This window comes from Chiloscyllium plagiosum, chromosome 1 (assembly GCF_004010195.1).
Source record: "Chiloscyllium plagiosum isolate BGI_BamShark_2017 chromosome 1, ASM401019v2, whole genome shotgun sequence".
NCBI classification, from domain to species: Eukaryota; Metazoa; Chordata; class Chondrichthyes; order Orectolobiformes; family Hemiscylliidae; genus Chiloscyllium; species Chiloscyllium plagiosum.
The window spans coordinates 88,276,367-88,292,819 of record NC_057710.1 but is presented as its reverse complement, the minus strand read 5'-3'; the positions used below and the strand labels follow the sequence as shown (position 1 = coordinate 88,292,819).

Here is a 16,453-nt window from a genome sequence, read left to right as displayed (position 1 = left end):
TTAAACGGCATCTGGATGGGTATATGAATAGGAAAGGTTTATAGGGATATGGGCGAAATGCTGGCATGGGGCTAGATTTATTTGGGATATCTGGTCGGCATGGACAAGTTGGACTGAAGGATCTGTTTCTGTGTGGTACAGCTCTATGACAGCTGGTATGGGAGCTGGTAGACACCAGTGCATTCCACTGTCTCTACATCTGAAGCAAATATTGGCTGCTTGAGGAACTTTGGCTCAGAGTTGATGATTTGAAGCGTAACACATCAGGATGGGGAGAACTACCTGCACACTCTTTCCTTAAGGAAACAGGCCACAGCCGTGGTTAGGGAATAATAGGGTGTGACTGTGAATGAGCAGGTATGGGAATCCAAATGACTTTGGAGGGGTCTCAGCCAGCACCCATATTCAAGGTTCTTACTCATGGGGTGGGCAAGAGCACAGACTGCAGGGAGGTTGAGCAAATTAACCACAGCATTGTGGTCCAGAATATCAGTCAAGTAGGCAGAATAAGGTAAATCTAGTAGTAATTGGAGATAGTACAATTAGGGAAATAGATACTATTCTCCTGCAGCAAAGACAGCATTCTGAAGGCTGTGTTACCTTCCTGTTGCCGAGGTTCAAAACATCTCCTCTCAGTTCGAGAGGAACTTGGAGCAGAAGGGGAAGGATCCAGATGTTGTGGTCCAAATAGGTACCAAAACTTAGGTAGACTGAGGAAAATATCTTCTGCTTCGGCATTATAAGTGCCTCACAGCTAAACTGAAAGGCAGAAGCACTAAGCAAATGATCTCTGGATTACCACCTAAGCCACTTAGCATTAGCAAGTTGGCACCAGGTAAATACATTTGAGAGATAAATACATGGTTCAATGATTGGTATGAGAGAAATGGAATCTCATTCTTGAGGCACTAGCACCAATATTAAGGAAACTATTGTTATGTAAGGCCAGGCTTAATTTGAACCATTGTGGAACCAGTGTCATGGCAAATTATATAACTAGGATTGTAGACAGGTAGGATTCAATTGAAGGGATGTTTAAAAAATTTAAAAGAAAAAGAGGGCAGGTGTGCAGGCCGGTGTAGAGGTGCACAATAAGCAAAGTGTGACAGGAAGGAATAGAAAAATTGGAACCAAAATAAGTAATAATGTCACAAGTCAAGCTTTGTGCTCTTTATCGGAATGCAAGCATCATTTGTAACAAGATAGATGAGTCGATGACACAAATAAAAATAAATGAATATAACTTGCTATCTATTATGGAGACATAGACTGTGAACTCAATATTCAGAGGTGTTTGACATTCCAAAAGGACTGAGAGGAGAACTTTCTTCACACAGAGAATGGTGAGTATGTAGAATTCACTACAACAGAAAGTGATTGAGGCTAAAACACCACGTGTTTTCAAATTGGGGTTAGGTACAGATCTTATGACTAAAGGGATCAGGAGATATGGGAGAAGGATGGGATTAGGGTATTGAGCTGAAAGATCAACCATGATTGTATTTTATAGAACATAGAACATTGAATGATGGAGAAGGCTCAAGGCTTATAAGAGGCATAAATAGGAAGAAATATTTGCCCTTGGTGGAGGAATCAATGATGAGGGGGCATAGGTTTAACATAAGGGGTGGGAGGTTTTGAGCGGATGTGAGAAAAAGGTTTTTCACTCAGAAGGCAGCACGAATCTGTAACTCACTGTCTGTAAGGGAGATAGTGGCAGAAAATATGCCTTGCGATGCCAAGGCATACAAGGCGATGGGTCAAAAGTATGGCACTGGAAAAGCACAACAGGTCAGGTAGCATCTGAGGAACAGGAAAGTTGACCTTTCAGGCATAAGCCCTTCATCAGAAATGGTGGGGAGAGGGGTGCTGAGACATAAAATGGGAGGGGTGGGGCTTAGGTGGTTTGATGGGCCAAAGACTTTCTATACTGTAACCCTCTGACTCCAGATTCCCAATGTGTTGTCTGGCTTGCTGAATATTCACAGGTTTTTAATTTATTTTAAAACAATTGAATCGTGACCACTTCAATATATTTCAGCAGCCTGACCTTAGAACAACAGGAGCATGTTCTATACTGTAACCCTCTGACTCCAGATTCCCAATGTGTTGTCTGGCTTGCTGAATATTCACAGGTTTTTAATTTATTTTAAAACAATTGAATCGTGACCACTTCAATATATTTCAGCAGCCTGACCTTAGAACAGCAGGAGCATGCGTCAGACAAATCGTTAAACTCCGCGTAAACGAATCGTAAAACTGCTACCCACTATATTAGCAACCTCGGTGCATGCAATTACTACAGTGCATCGCTTACTCGTTCCTGAGATACAACGAACTCTCAGAATTGAAATTGCTGCTGAAATCAGTTTCAGTGATATGAACCGCATATTAGTTTGTGTAAACATTTTAGTAAATATCATTTTGATGAGACAACATACCCTTGAAGTCGCTGCTATAAGGCACTTACCTGGAGCTTGTTTATCAGACGGTTGCTACAACAGAAGTCAACAGGAAAAATCCCAGTGTGTGGACGGAATAGTCAGTCACGTGCCAGCTCACCCTACGGAGAAGATAATATGAATGAGTGCGAAGTCATCACTAAATCAATGCTATTTATCCAATATATACTGTAAAATGTGGGGCTCCCCCCAGAAAATTGATCATCCTATCTGTTTTTCTTTGTTGCTAATGTCACCAAAACACAAGGTCAGAAGTCACACTACATCAGGTTGTAGTCCAAAAGGATTATTTGAAATCACAAGCTTTTTGAGTTTGACGGAGCAGCGCTCTGAAAGCTCCAGTACCACCTCTACGTCATGTCCAAATCACAAATGTGCAATGAGGCACCAAAGCAACAGCGATTGAGTTTAAAATCCAGATCTTTTACTCGAAAAACTCAATCAAGTTTGTGAGATATGATTTCCCACACACAAAGCCATGTTGACTATCCCTAATCAGTCCTTGCCTTTCCAAATACATGTACATTCCACTGAGGTCAGGTTCACCGGTCTATAGTTCCCTGGCTTGTCTTTACTGCCCTTCTTAAACAGTGGCACGTTTGCCAACCTCCAGTCTTCCGGCACCTCACCTGTGACTATCAATGATACAAATATCTCAGCAAGAGGCTCAGCAATCACTTGTCTAGTTTCCCACAGAGTCCTCGGGTACACCTGATCTGGTTCTGGGGATTCATCCACCTTTAACCATTTCAACACATCCAGCACTTCCTCTCTGTAATCTGGACATTTTGCAAGATGTCACCATCTATTTCCCTACAGTCTATATCTTCCATATCCTGTTCCACAGTAAATACTGATGCAAAATATTCATTTAGTATCTCCCCCATTTTCTGTGGCTCCACACAAAGGCTGCCTTGCTGATCTTTAGGGGCCCTATTCTCTCCCTAGTTACCCTTTTGTTTTACATCTGTGGTCAGCAAAGTTTTGGAAAGAATTCTGAGGGATAGGATTTATGACTATTTGGCAAAGCATAGTGTGATTAAAGGCAGTCAACATGGCTTTATGAAGGGCAGGTCATGCCTAACTAATCTTATTGAGTTATTTGAGGAGGTGTCAATATAGGTCGACGACGGTCGAGCAGTGGATGTGGTGTATCTGGACTTCAGCAAGGTATTTGATAGGGTTCCCCATGATAGGCTCATTCATAAAGTCAGGAAGTATGGGATACAGGGAGATTTGGCTGTCTGGATTCAGAATTTGCTGGCTGACAGAAGGCAGAGAGTGGTTGTAAATGGAAAGTATTCTGCCTGGTGGACAATGTTGAGTGGGGTCTCGCAGGGCCCTGTACTTGGGCCTCTGCTCTTTGTAGTTTTTAATAAATGACTTGAATGAGGACGTTGAGGGGTGGGTTAGTAAATTTGTAGATGACACAAAGGTTGGAGGTGTCATTGATTGTATCGAGGGCTACTGCAGGCTGCAACGTGACATAGACAGGATGCAGAGCTGGGCTGAGAATTGGCAGGTGGAGTTCAACCTGGATAAATGCCAAGTGATGCATTTTGGAAGGTCAAACTCGAATGCTGAATATAGGATTAAAGACAGGATTCTTGGCAGTGTGGAGGAACAGAGGGATCTGGGTGTGCAGGTACGTAGATCCCTCAAAGTTGCCACCCAAGTGGATAGGGATGTTAAGAAAACATATGGTGTTTTGGATTTCATTAACAGGGGGATCAAGTTTAAGAGTCACGAGGTTTTGCTGCAGCTCTACAAGTTCCTAGTGAGACCACACTTGGAATATTGTGTCCTGTTCTGGTCGCCCTACTATAGGAAAGATACCGAGGCTTTGGAGATGGTGCAAAGAAGGTTTACCAGGATGCTGCCTGGACTTGAGGGCTTGCCTTATGAAGAAAGGTTGAATAAGCTTGGACTTTCCTCTCTGGAAAGAAGGAGGAAGAAAGGAGACCTGATCGAGGTGTACAAAATAATGAAAGGAATAGATAGAGTCATTAGCCAGAGATGTTTCCCCAGGGCAGGATTGACTGGTATGAGGAGTCATAGTTTGAAGATGTTAGGAGGAAGGTATAAAGGAAATGTCAGAGTAGGTTCTTTACGCAGAGAGTTGTGAATGCATGGAATGCGTTGCCAGCTGTGGTGGTGGAAGCAGAGTCATTGGGGACATTTAAGCGACTGCTAGACATGCACATGGATAGCAGTGAATTGAGAGGTGTGTAGATTAAGTTACTATATTTTACATTAGGATTAAATCTCGGCACAACATCGTGGGCCAAAGGGCCTGTTCTGTGCTGTACTTTTCTATGTTCTAATGGTTTGGCTATACAGAGGGGGAGGAAGAAGAAAGGCGGAGCAATAGTAACAGGGGTTTCATTCGTTAGGGGAACAAGCAAAGGTTTCTGTGGGCCACAAAAAAAACTCTAGGATGGTATGTTGCTTCACTGGTGCCAGGATGAAGGAGGTCATAGAGTAAGTGCAGGACATTCTTCTGAGGAGTGTGAACAGCCAGACATGGTAGTCCATATTGGTATCAATGATTTAGGATGGAAGAGGGATGTTGTGCAATTGCATTTAGGGAGCCTGGTAGAAAATTACCAAGTAAGACCTCATATTGAATCCTAGTGCCATATGCTAATGGGTACAGAAATAGCAGACTGATTGCCAACATAAAAGGGAATCCCAAAGTATTCCATAGGCACATCAGTAACTCATTCATCCAATTGTTTCATAATTCTGCTCTCCAGTTTTATAACATAGCTCTGATAAATTTTGAAGAAACTCACATCTAGTCCTCTACTCAGTTTTCCATTCCATAGAACTTTTGATAGTTATATGAAAGGGCTTTCACTCTTGCTGAAGATAGGGAGAAATAATGTTTGCAACAGCAGATCCTTTACTCTTCTAACTAAGAGAATCATTTTGTACCATGCAGTACCAAAGGACAATGATAGCAAGGGTGTTTGACTGATGAACTCCATTTATTATTGCACAAAGTGAAAACAGTGGCTAATTATTGACTTTAAGTTCCCCATTTACTTTCTTACTGGAATTTACTTTATTGTTAACCTTTCTACTTCCTGTTTAATTAATTCCCTATGCTTATTTATTGTTCCAACTGAAAATTCTTCGAAATTAGAGTCATAGAGTTGTACAGCACGGAAACAGACACTTCGGTCCAACTTATCCAAGCCAATCAGATATCCTAACTTAATCTAGCCCCATTTGCCAGCATTTGGCCCATATCCCTTTCAACGCATCCTATTCATATACCCATCCAGATGCCTTTCAAATGCTGTAATTGCACCAGCCTCCACCACTTCCTTTGGGAGCTCATTCCATTCATGCACCATCCTCTGTGTGAAAAGGTTGCCCCTTAGGTTTCCTTTTAAGTCTTTCCCCTCACACCTTAAACCTAACGCCTCTAGCTTTGGACATCCCCAACCTGGGAAAAAGACCTTGGCTCTTCACCTTATCCATGCTCTTCATGATTTTATAAACCTCAATAAGGTCACCCCTCAGCCTTCGACGCTCCAGGGAAAATAGCTTCAGTGTATTCAACCTCTCCCTATAGCTCAAACCCTCCAACCCTGGCAACATCCCTGTGAATCTTTTCTGAAGCTTTTCAAGTTTCACAACATTCTTCCAATAGCAGGGAGACCAGAATTGCACACAGTATTCCAAAAGTAGCTGAACCAATGTCCTGTACAACCGCAACATGACCTCCCAATTCCTTTACTCAATGCACTGACCAATAAAGGCATGCATACCAAATGCCTTCTTCACTATCCTGTCTACCTATGACTCTACTTTCAAGGAACTATAAACTTGCACTCCAAGGTCTCTTTGTTCAGCAACATTCCCCATGGCCTTACCATGAAGTATATACATCTTACCCTGATTTGCATTTCCAAAATGCAGCACTTCATCAGAATACAAGAATTAGGAGCAGGAGTTGGCATTTGGCCTCTCAACCCCGCACTACCATTCAATAAGACCATTGCTGATCTGCCTCAAGCCTAAAATCTTCATTCATGCCAACTCAGCGCAGCCATCAACTTTGAGATATTTAAAATATCAATCTTTAAATGCTTTGTGATGTTGCCTCCACAACATTCTGGGGTAGAGAATTCCAAACATTCACAGTCTTCTAGGAGACAAAGTTCCCTATATGCCTGGTTTGAGATTCCCCACTGGTGGAAACATCTTCTTAATAGAGTTGGTGTGGAGAAGCTGAAAAGGGTATTGGGAGGCCTTTATGTTTATACGTAACAGATGAGACTTTAGGCCACAGATTTCATGTTTTAGAAGTAACCTGTATAATGAAAGGGGAGTGGTCAGTCCTGGAAGCTGAATTCTTCTTGTTCAGTTCGTTCAGCAGTGGGCTGTGTGGAAACAGGCTGCTAGGCTTTCTCTCATTCTGCCCTTCTAACTCTGACCTGTAAACCTTTGTTTGTATTAAAGAATTTACACACTTAAGGGACTTAAGTTTGTTTATTGGGACTGTTGCACATATTTTTCAGAACAGCATAATTAAGTCTAGTTTGGATAGACTGAGTTTTGTGGGTATTCTATATTCTGTTCTTTGTGTTGCATTCCATAACTTTGCGAATACATTTTTGTCTGTTTTGAAACCTGTTAGTCAACCTAGCTAATGTACTGTGGGTAATTTTCACTGTACACTCAGCAAATTCTGGGCCCTCTGCTTAAGAATGTTTTGAGTGGTCTGGCTTAGTTCATAACAATCTACCCTCTCAAGCCCTCTCAGAATCTTTGTTTTTGATAAGATCAACCCTCAATCTTCTAAACTCTAATGAATAAAGGGTGAACCTGTTTAGCAGTTCTTGATAAGTCAATCCCTTCATCCTAGGAATCAGTCGTGTGAATACACAAAAAGTGTACATGGTATTCCAGTACAGCCCTTCCTGATGAAGGGCTTGTGCCTGAAATGTTGACTATCCTACTCCTCGGATGCTGCCTGACCTAGATTAGATTAGATTAGATTAGATTAGATTAGATTAGAGCCAATTCACCTGACCTGCACATTTTTGGACTGTGGGAGGAAACCGGAGTACCCGGAGGAAACCCACGCAGACACGGGGAGAATGTGCAAACTCCACACAGTCAGTCGCCTGAGGCTGGAATTGAACCCGGGTCTCTGGCGCTGTGAGGCAGCAGTGCTAACCACTGTGCCACCGTGCCGCCCATTGTGCTTTTCCAGCATCACACTCTCGACTCAAATCTCCAGCATCTGCAGTACTCACTTTTGCCTTACCAATACCCAGCACAGTTGTGACAAGATGTATCTGTTTTTAAAATTCAACCCCTTAGCAATAAAGGCCAAAATTCCATTTGCTTTCTTAATTACTTACTACATCTGCATGCTATCTTTTATGTTTTGTGCACAAGGCACCCAGATCCCTCGGCGCTCCACATATTTGAAATCTGTGTACATATGAGTAATAGTCAGCCTTTTGAGTTTTCCTGTCTATGTTCATGAGCTCACACTTTGCTACATTAAACTTCATCTGCCAAGATTATTCCCACTAACTCAACCTATCTAAAGCCTCTTGCAGATTCCATATGTCACCAACGCGATATGCTCTCTGACTAATTTTGTATCATCAGCAAATGTGGATATGCTACTATTCATTCCTGCAAGTCATTCATCAGGAGCAGTAAATAAGTAAATAATTGAGGCCCCACGACTGATCCTTGTGGAACTCCACTAATTATGTCTTTGCAACCTGAAAAATGACACATTAATCCCAAGGCTGTTTTTCAATCTTCATCCATGCTCAAGACCACAAGCTCCTATTTTGTTCAATAACATGATATAGCACTTTCAAGTGCCTTCTGAAAATTCAAGTGCCTTCTGCCATCTTCAGGCTCCCCTTTATTAACCCCACTTATAACATCCTGAAAGAACTTTAGCAAATGGTCAAACATAATTTTCCTTTCACAAACCTTTTGCTTTCTGTTTTATTGCATTGAACTTTTCGAAATATTCTGTTTTTTCCTCAATAATGGATTTTAGTGAGTTTCCACCATCATTTAATCCAGTCATCAGGGCTTTCACTGACTTTTGCCTCAGTATAAATCTCCTTCTTTCAACTTAATTCACTCTTTAATTTATTTGGTTATGTGTGGTTGGTTTATCGCTCTCTTAGAATTTTTCCTCCTTAAATGTCTACCACTGCTTGCTTACCTGCGTTTCCTGCTAATCTATCTGTCTATTCCACTTTAGCTAAATTTATTAGTTCATTGTAATTCCTTTTTTTGAAGTTAAACACAATCGTTCCTGACCCAGGTTTCTCACGCTTAAAATGAATATGAAGTTCTATCATGCTATGAACACTACTTCTGAGGAGGTCCTTTATTCTGAGGTTATTTAATAAACTTCTCTCATTACCCAATACCAGATCCAAGATAACCTGTTCCTGGTTGGCTCCAATGACATTTTTCTCTCAGAAACTATCCCGAATGCACTTTATAAATTTGTTGTTGTAGTTACCCTTTCAATCTTAATTAAACCATTCAGCATGAAAATTAAAGTCACATAATAATTGCTGTATTCCTTTTACATGCTCCTATTATTTATCAATTTATACCTTTTCCTACAATGTGGCTACTGTTGAGGGTCAATACACTGCTACTACCATTATCTTCTTCATTTGCTTTTTTACCACCTCCACCCAAATTGACTCTACTTTTTTTTAAATTCATTTGCGGGATGTGGACATTACTGGATGACCAGTATTTATTGCCTATCCCTAGTTGACCTTGTGAAGGTGGTGATGAGTTGCCTCTGGAATCACTGCATTCCACTTGCTGTAGATAGATGCATAATTCTGTTAGGGAGGGAATTCCAGGAATTTGACCCAGCGACAATCAAGGAATGGCAATATATTTGTTAGTCAGGATTGTGAGTGGCTTGGAAGGGAATATGCAGACAGTAATATTCCCATATATCTGCTGCCCTGGTCTTTCTAGATGGAAGTAGTCACGGATTTGGAAGATGCTGTCTAAAGATCATTGCCAAATTCCTGCAGTGCATCTTGCATACACTGCTTCTGCTGAGTGTCAGTGGTGGAGGGAGTGGAGTTTTGTGGATGTGGTCCCAATCAAGTGGACAGCTTTGTCCTGGAAGCTTCTTAGTGCTCTTGGAACTGCACCCATTCAGGCAAGTGGGGAATATTCCATCACATTCCTGACTTGTGCCTTGTAGATCATGAAAGGATTCAGGGAGTCAGGAAGTGAGTTACTCACTGCAGTATTCCAACTCTCGATCGTCTTTCATAACTGTCCTCATTTCATCTCTTATTGACAGTGTTACTCCACTGCCTATTTCTTCTCTCATGTCTTTCTGAAAGGTCATATAACTCTGAATGTTATGTTCGCAGTTTGATTTCCTTATAACCATGCCTCCAGAATAGCTATGAGATCCTATTAATCTACCTTGACGTGTACAATCAGATCATCTACGTTATTTTGAATGCTTCATGCATTAAGGTACAAAGGCTGTAGGCTTGCATTTCTGCCTTATGCTGTCTGCTTATACCTCTTGCCAATTTACTATCATAATCAATTTTCTCCTTGTTAGCTTTTTAATAATCGGCTGATAGTTCCTAAAAAAAACTTCCCTATCATCTGGCCTGCCATTAATTTTTGCTATCTTGTATACCTTAATTTTTAATTGGATACTTTTCTTGGCCACCTTTGCTAATAGTGCATGTTTCATCCTTCTCATCAAGACCTTTTTTGTGAACCAGAATAAATTTTTCCTGTTAGAAACATCTGCTTAAATGCTTGCAATTGCTCATCTACCGACGTTCCCCTTGATCTATTTTCTAAGACAGCTTTTTACAACTTTCTTCATACCTCTATAATTGCCCTTATTTGAGGATACTAGTCTGAAACCCAGTTTGCTCTTCCTCAAACTGAACTTGAAATTCTATGTTGTGATTACTACCTCCGAAATGATCCTTAACTACAAGATCTCTTTATTAATCCTACTTCATTACACATTACTAGATTTAAAATAATCTGTTTCTAGGTACTTACTTCAATATAAACATCTTCTGATAAACAATCCCTGGTGCACTCTGGAAATGTCTTCCACCTATCCCTTGCCTACAAAATGTTTCTAGTCAATATGCAGATTAAAACCACCTATGACAATTGTAGCGTCGCCATTATTTTCTAATTCATACTGCATCCAACAGTCAGACAATTGAGGCCTATAGATGATTCCAAATCATGACCTTTCTTCCGTTCTATTCCTTATTTCCACTCAAACTGATTTATTACACTCATATCACTATTCACCACCCAACTGATACCATCTTTTATAAGCGAAGCTACATCACCTCAAACAGAAATTGCTTAATTAACTCAGGAGATCTGTTTTAGCTCTATAAATGCTGCCAGAGTTATCGTTTCCAGTTCAGCCACTGTTTTTCATAACTGATAGCAGCTAGGAAGAGGTGACATTTATGCTGATGACATAAGGGTGAGGGGGAACAGAAATGAGCAGATAGGTGGAGACAAAACATAGAAGAAACAAATGTTAGGTAGACAAAGGGATTGTTGATGGTAAGCCACTGAAGACGACAGATAAGTGTTAATGAAGCTGAGTGGGTGAAAATGGATTAGTTGCGCCAAAAGCAATCTATTTCATAACAGGAGTGTGGGGGAGATGAGGATAATAGACATGGAAGGAGGTGTTCATGCTCTAAAATTATTAATCTCAAAATAGAGTCCTGAAGACTATAATGTGCCCAGTCAGATGATGAGGTTCTTCCAGCTTGTGTTAAGTCTGACTGGAGATGTAGCAGGCCTGAGACAGAAATATTAGCATGGAAACCACCTGAATCACCTTTTTGAGTATTCTTCTGGAACATTGAGTACTCTTAAATATTGAGTTCCCATTGATCTTGTCTCTATAATAGCTATTAAGTCATATTCATTTGTACTGTCAATTGATCTATCTTGCTACAAATGCTGTACCTGAATGCACAAAGAGTCTTAAACTGACTTTTTAACCATTATTTTCTTTTTCACATTTTTGATGTGCACTTCTGTGAATAGTTTGTACTCTTCATCACACTGACTGTTGTTCACCTCTCTACAATTCTGAACTGCTGCTCTCTTATTTCTTTGAACATTTTTTTAAACTTCCCTTCAATTGAACCCTACTACTGCTTCTCACCCCCCCAAACCAATTAGTTTAAAGCTCTAGTCATACAAGTTTATAAGAATGATCCCACTGTTGAAGGGTTTCTCATGAGAGGTTGAGGACTCTGGGTCTGTAATCAAAGGAGTTTAGAAGAATGGAGGGTGGATATCTGATTGAAACTTACAGAATACTGAAAGGCCTGGATAGAGTGGATGAAGAAAATATGTTCCCATTGGTAGGAGATACTATGATCTGAGGGCACAGCCTCAAAAAGAACTGAGATGAGGAGGAATTTCTTCAGCCGTAGGGTGCAGCATCTGTGGAACTTATTGCCAGAGAATGTTCTTGACAAGTAAGAGGTTCAAGAGTTACTGAGAGAAGGCAGGAGAATGGGGTTGAGAAACATGTCAGTGATGATTGAATGGCAAAGCAGACTTGATAGGCTCCTATATGTTACAGTCAGGACCCTGGTCCCATCATACTTGAATTAAACCCATTGCAACAGGACAGCTCTCTCTCCCCAATACTGGTGCCATTGCCATAAATTGAAAACCATTTCTCCCACACCAATGTCTGAGCCACACATTTACCCCTCTAACTTTATTTGCCCTGCACCAGTTTGCACGTGGCTCAGGTGGTAATCCAGAAATTAAAACATTTTTAGTTCTGTTTTTCTAATTTAGCTGATCATAATCCTGGATCAGAATTTTGTTTCTCACTTTACCCACATCATTGGTATTTGTGAAAAATGACAACTGGATCCTTCCTTTCCAGCCCAGAAGAGATTGGCTGAAACTTGGTGCCAGGTAGGCAACACAACCTTTGAGACTCTGTCTTCGCTGCAGATAACACTATCCATTCCCCCAACCATGCTATCCTATTTGAATGGTGCTCTGTACCAAGGTATTTTGGTTAGTTTGCAGATCCTCTCTCCAGTCTGTGCCCTCTTCCACAACAGAAGCAAGAATCTTGCACCTATTGGATATGGACATTGACTGAGTCCCCTCCAAACCTACATTCTGGATTCTCATACCAGTCTCATTTGCAGTCACACCCTCCTATGCCGGACCATGGATCAAATTTGATATAAATTATTTTAGGAAGCAGTCACACCTCTTACATTAGAATGCATGCAGTAGTTCTCCCTTTCCTTGAGTGCAGTGCCTACAGCTCATCAACTCTGAGCCAAAGTTCAAATAAAAATGTGCTGCCGATGTGGTCACCATGGTTCACATTACCAACTCCCAAATACTACGTACTACATGTCATCTGCCCAACCATTTCTCTTCTATTTACTTAATTTGGATGTTAACTATTTCAATGGTGCATTGCTTAACTCTACTCCAGCTCAAACAATGTCTCCTGATTTAAACCAGTTGACCAATCAAAAGGCCCCGAAGAAATGCCCAATCACCAACTTGTTTTCCTGCAATGTCAAACTTCAGGTCTAATATATCTGAGTTTTACTTCCATTGATCACCGCCTTTCTTGTGCAGATTCGCTCTTCGCTGTGTGGTTGCTGACCTTGTTCATATGCTGTTTAGAAGCACAGCCGCCTCCTCTCTCACTCAATTCCTGACTCACTGGACACTCCTCCCAGTTCCTTAACCTGCACAAGGTTCCATTTTAATATCACTAATGTGTTGCCTAATGCACTACTCTTTCACTCAACTTTTACTATTTTAAGGAACAGCAGTAAGGAAATATCACAGAAAGAGTCAAAGCATGAAACATACAAACATGGGGATAGCAAGGGTTTTAGAATGAATGGAGCAGTGTTTAGAATTAACTAAACACAGGACTTATTTTTGTCTTTAATCCATGGCACTATGAGAGAGCAGCTAATTTTTAGATTTTATGTTAAAGTTGTGGGATTGTGTTTAACAATGACAGAGATCAGCGAGTGGTGAAAATAGCCTCTTTATTGAGCATCCGCAGTGGCACAGCTCAAGGCTGCGATGGAATCCATAGCTGTTTTACAGTAGCCTCTTCTAGGTTTTACAGACATTAAAATTTTAGCACTATGGTGTCACAAGGTTGTATTTATTGTACACAGGTTTGCATGACATCTGTGCTAGAGAAGCAGGAGATTGCTTAAAATAGCTGGCTGTTATTGCTGACAGGATTAGAATGTCTAGGAGAAAGCAACATGTACTAAATACTGGAGATCAGAGTGAAGCATGTGGTACTGGGAAAGCACAGCAGGTCAGGCAGCATCAGAGGAGCAGGAGAATTTACGTTTCGGGCAAAAACCCTGCTTCTCCGATGCTGTCTGAGCTGCTGTGCTTTTCCAGAATCACACCCTCGACACGGATCTCTAGCATCTGCAGTCTTCACTTTCTTCTAGTTGATTTTAAACTTACTGCAAAGCCTCTTCCAAGGAAGCATACCTTGAAGAAGTTCTCCTCCTCTCTCTACAGGGAGCTCAATGAAGTCTCTCTCTCTCTCAATGCACCCCAGGTTGTCTCCTCTGCCCTGAAGCTCTTTCGCCACGTCCTGGAGCAGACTTGCTACCACAGCCATATCTCCTTCCTCAGTACCTGCCTACGGAACCGACTGATCCCGCATGGGCTCTGGACGACATTCAGACCGACACAATTCGGATCTGAACAGGACAATCAGTATCTACTACAAATTTAGAACATCCAGAAACTGTTCTCCTTCCAGATCCTCCTCCACCCTCGCAGCCATGTGCTGCCACTTACTCTCCCTGCAGTTAGCCCTGCCCCAGCTCAGGGTCACAATTTCTCAAAACTGCAAAGGACTTCTGCTGTTTTACATTGTCAGAAGAATTCACACGCTCCAGCGCTTTTTTTTTTAAACACCATATCGGACATCAAAAACTAAGTACAACAAACTTTCATGTACCTACCTCAACAGTCACGATTAGAATGTCTGTCCAGTCTGACCTTTGCATAGTGAAGAGGTGCTAGTCGTTTTGTCTTAAGTGTGTAAGGTGAGTAAAAACTCTAGACCTATGTGACCTACATAAGTGAGAAATTACACATGTACTAAATAAAAGTATGGGAGATATTAAACTGTTCTCCCGCAGCTGGGTCATGAGGTTTCATCTACTATGTTGGTTTTTGACAGTTCCTATACATTCATGGAGTTTCACGGAAGTGCCGCTTTGATCGCAAGTTTCTTAAAGGGGGTATTTAATATATATTTAAAAGTATAAATGCATACGTTAGTACAAGATGGCAGTCCTAAATAAAAATCAGAAATAGGTAGCACAGTGTTACAGAAACAGGTAGTATATAAGGAAATTTCAGAGAAAAGCAGCAAATTGTAGGGACATGCTAGTGGAAGAAACTAATGTTTTGCAGTCTATTCAGTTTGAGAGAGACGTTTACTAAGGGCTAATTATATTATAATTTTTCCATAGTTTCAAGTGAGTTATGGAGACACAATATCAGGGTTGGCAGTTTCTGAGTAGGTTACAGTATTAATACGTATTCATGGATACAGATACAGGTCTAAACGCTGTGGGCAATAAGAATTGAAAGGTGTAAAGAAACAGGAATGGATTGGCAGCCTAGTAAGAGATGTTTAATTTAGTTCATCTTGTAAGAGTAAGATATACTACAGAAGTGTGGTAATATGAATGAATGAATGGAAACGCAGACAAAGTAAAGTGTTTGTGAGTGAGTTAGTAAAGAGAATCATAATACAATACCTCTCAGAACTTAGCTCAATGACAGTATAACAGCTGTTTATAGGGAATTGATTTAGCTCAGTTGGCTGGATTGTTGGTTTACAAAGCAGTGTAACGCCAACAGCATGGGTTTAACTTCCATCACCAGTTTGAGGTTACCGTGAAGGGCTCTCCTTCTCAACCCCTCCCTCGCCCGAGGTTTGGTAGCCCTCGGGTTACATCACTTCTCTCTTGAATGAGAGAGCAGCCCCTATGGTCTGTTAGCACTATGGTGACAACAACAATATAGATACATATCACTATAAACATAAGTGCAGCATGTGCAGGGGCACGCCAACCTTAATTCGACATATATAGACATTCCTTCATCGTCACTGGGTCAAAATCCTAATTCGGAGATGCCGGTGTTGGACTGGGGTGTACAAAGTTAAAAATCACACAACACCAGGTTATAGTCCAACAGGTTTAATTGGAAGCACACTAGCTTTCGGAGCGACTCTCCATCAGGTGATTGTGGAGGGCTCGATCGTAACAGAATTTAAAGCAAAAATTTGCAGTGCGATGCAACTGAAATTATACATTGAAGAATTGATTTTCTGTTAAGCCTTTCATCTGTTGAAAGAACACAGTGATAGTTTCACTCCTTTGTGTAAATCACAAACCCTTTTTTTTTTAAAAAAAACGTTGCATTCTCGGGTTAGCTGTTAACAATGGTGATAGCTAGACAATATGTTGAAGGTGTTAGGCCCCTGTGTTCTCTGTCTATGACCTGATGTTTAGATTGTTATCTCACTTTTTAGATTGGAATCCGAGTTTTACATAAATTCATGCAGTTTTTGAGCTCAGAGTTCTACATGAATGTATGTGGTTTTTGAGCAATGTAACTCTGAAAGTACCAAAAAAGTTCACCACACAAAATATGTGCGCGCATGTGGTCTTTGTCTGTGTGTGTCTGTCTGTCTGGGGTGGGGATTGTGAATGTGAGAAAGTGTGTGTGTGTGTAGTGAGTGCAGAATGTCTTAAGTCTGTGAGGGGGTGCATGTGTGGGAGTGTGTGTGTCTATAAGGGTGTGTGTGGGTGTCTGTGTGCGCGTCCGTGTGTATCTGTGTCCGTGTGTATGTGAGAGTGTGTGTGTATGTGTGTGTA

At 41.1% G+C, this 16,453-nt stretch overlaps 2 protein-coding genes across 2 annotated transcripts in view; both read right to left on the bottom strand.

Annotated features, from left to right (window-relative positions):
* The window catches only part of LOC122550368, a 73,313-nt gene extending 70,762 nt beyond the window's left edge, over positions 1-2,551 (bottom strand). The window contains exon 1 of the mRNA XM_043691097.1: positions 2,471-2,551. The gene's annotated coding sequence lies outside the window, so the exon portion shown is untranslated. The remainder of the gene's footprint in view (positions 1-2,470) is intronic.
* The window catches only part of usp46 (ubiquitin specific peptidase 46), a 127,077-nt gene continuing 113,169 nt past the window's right edge, over positions 2,546-16,453 (bottom strand). The window contains exon 11 of the mRNA XM_043691059.1: positions 2,546-2,563. The gene's annotated coding sequence lies outside the window, so the exon portion shown is untranslated. The remainder of the gene's footprint in view (positions 2,564-16,453) is intronic.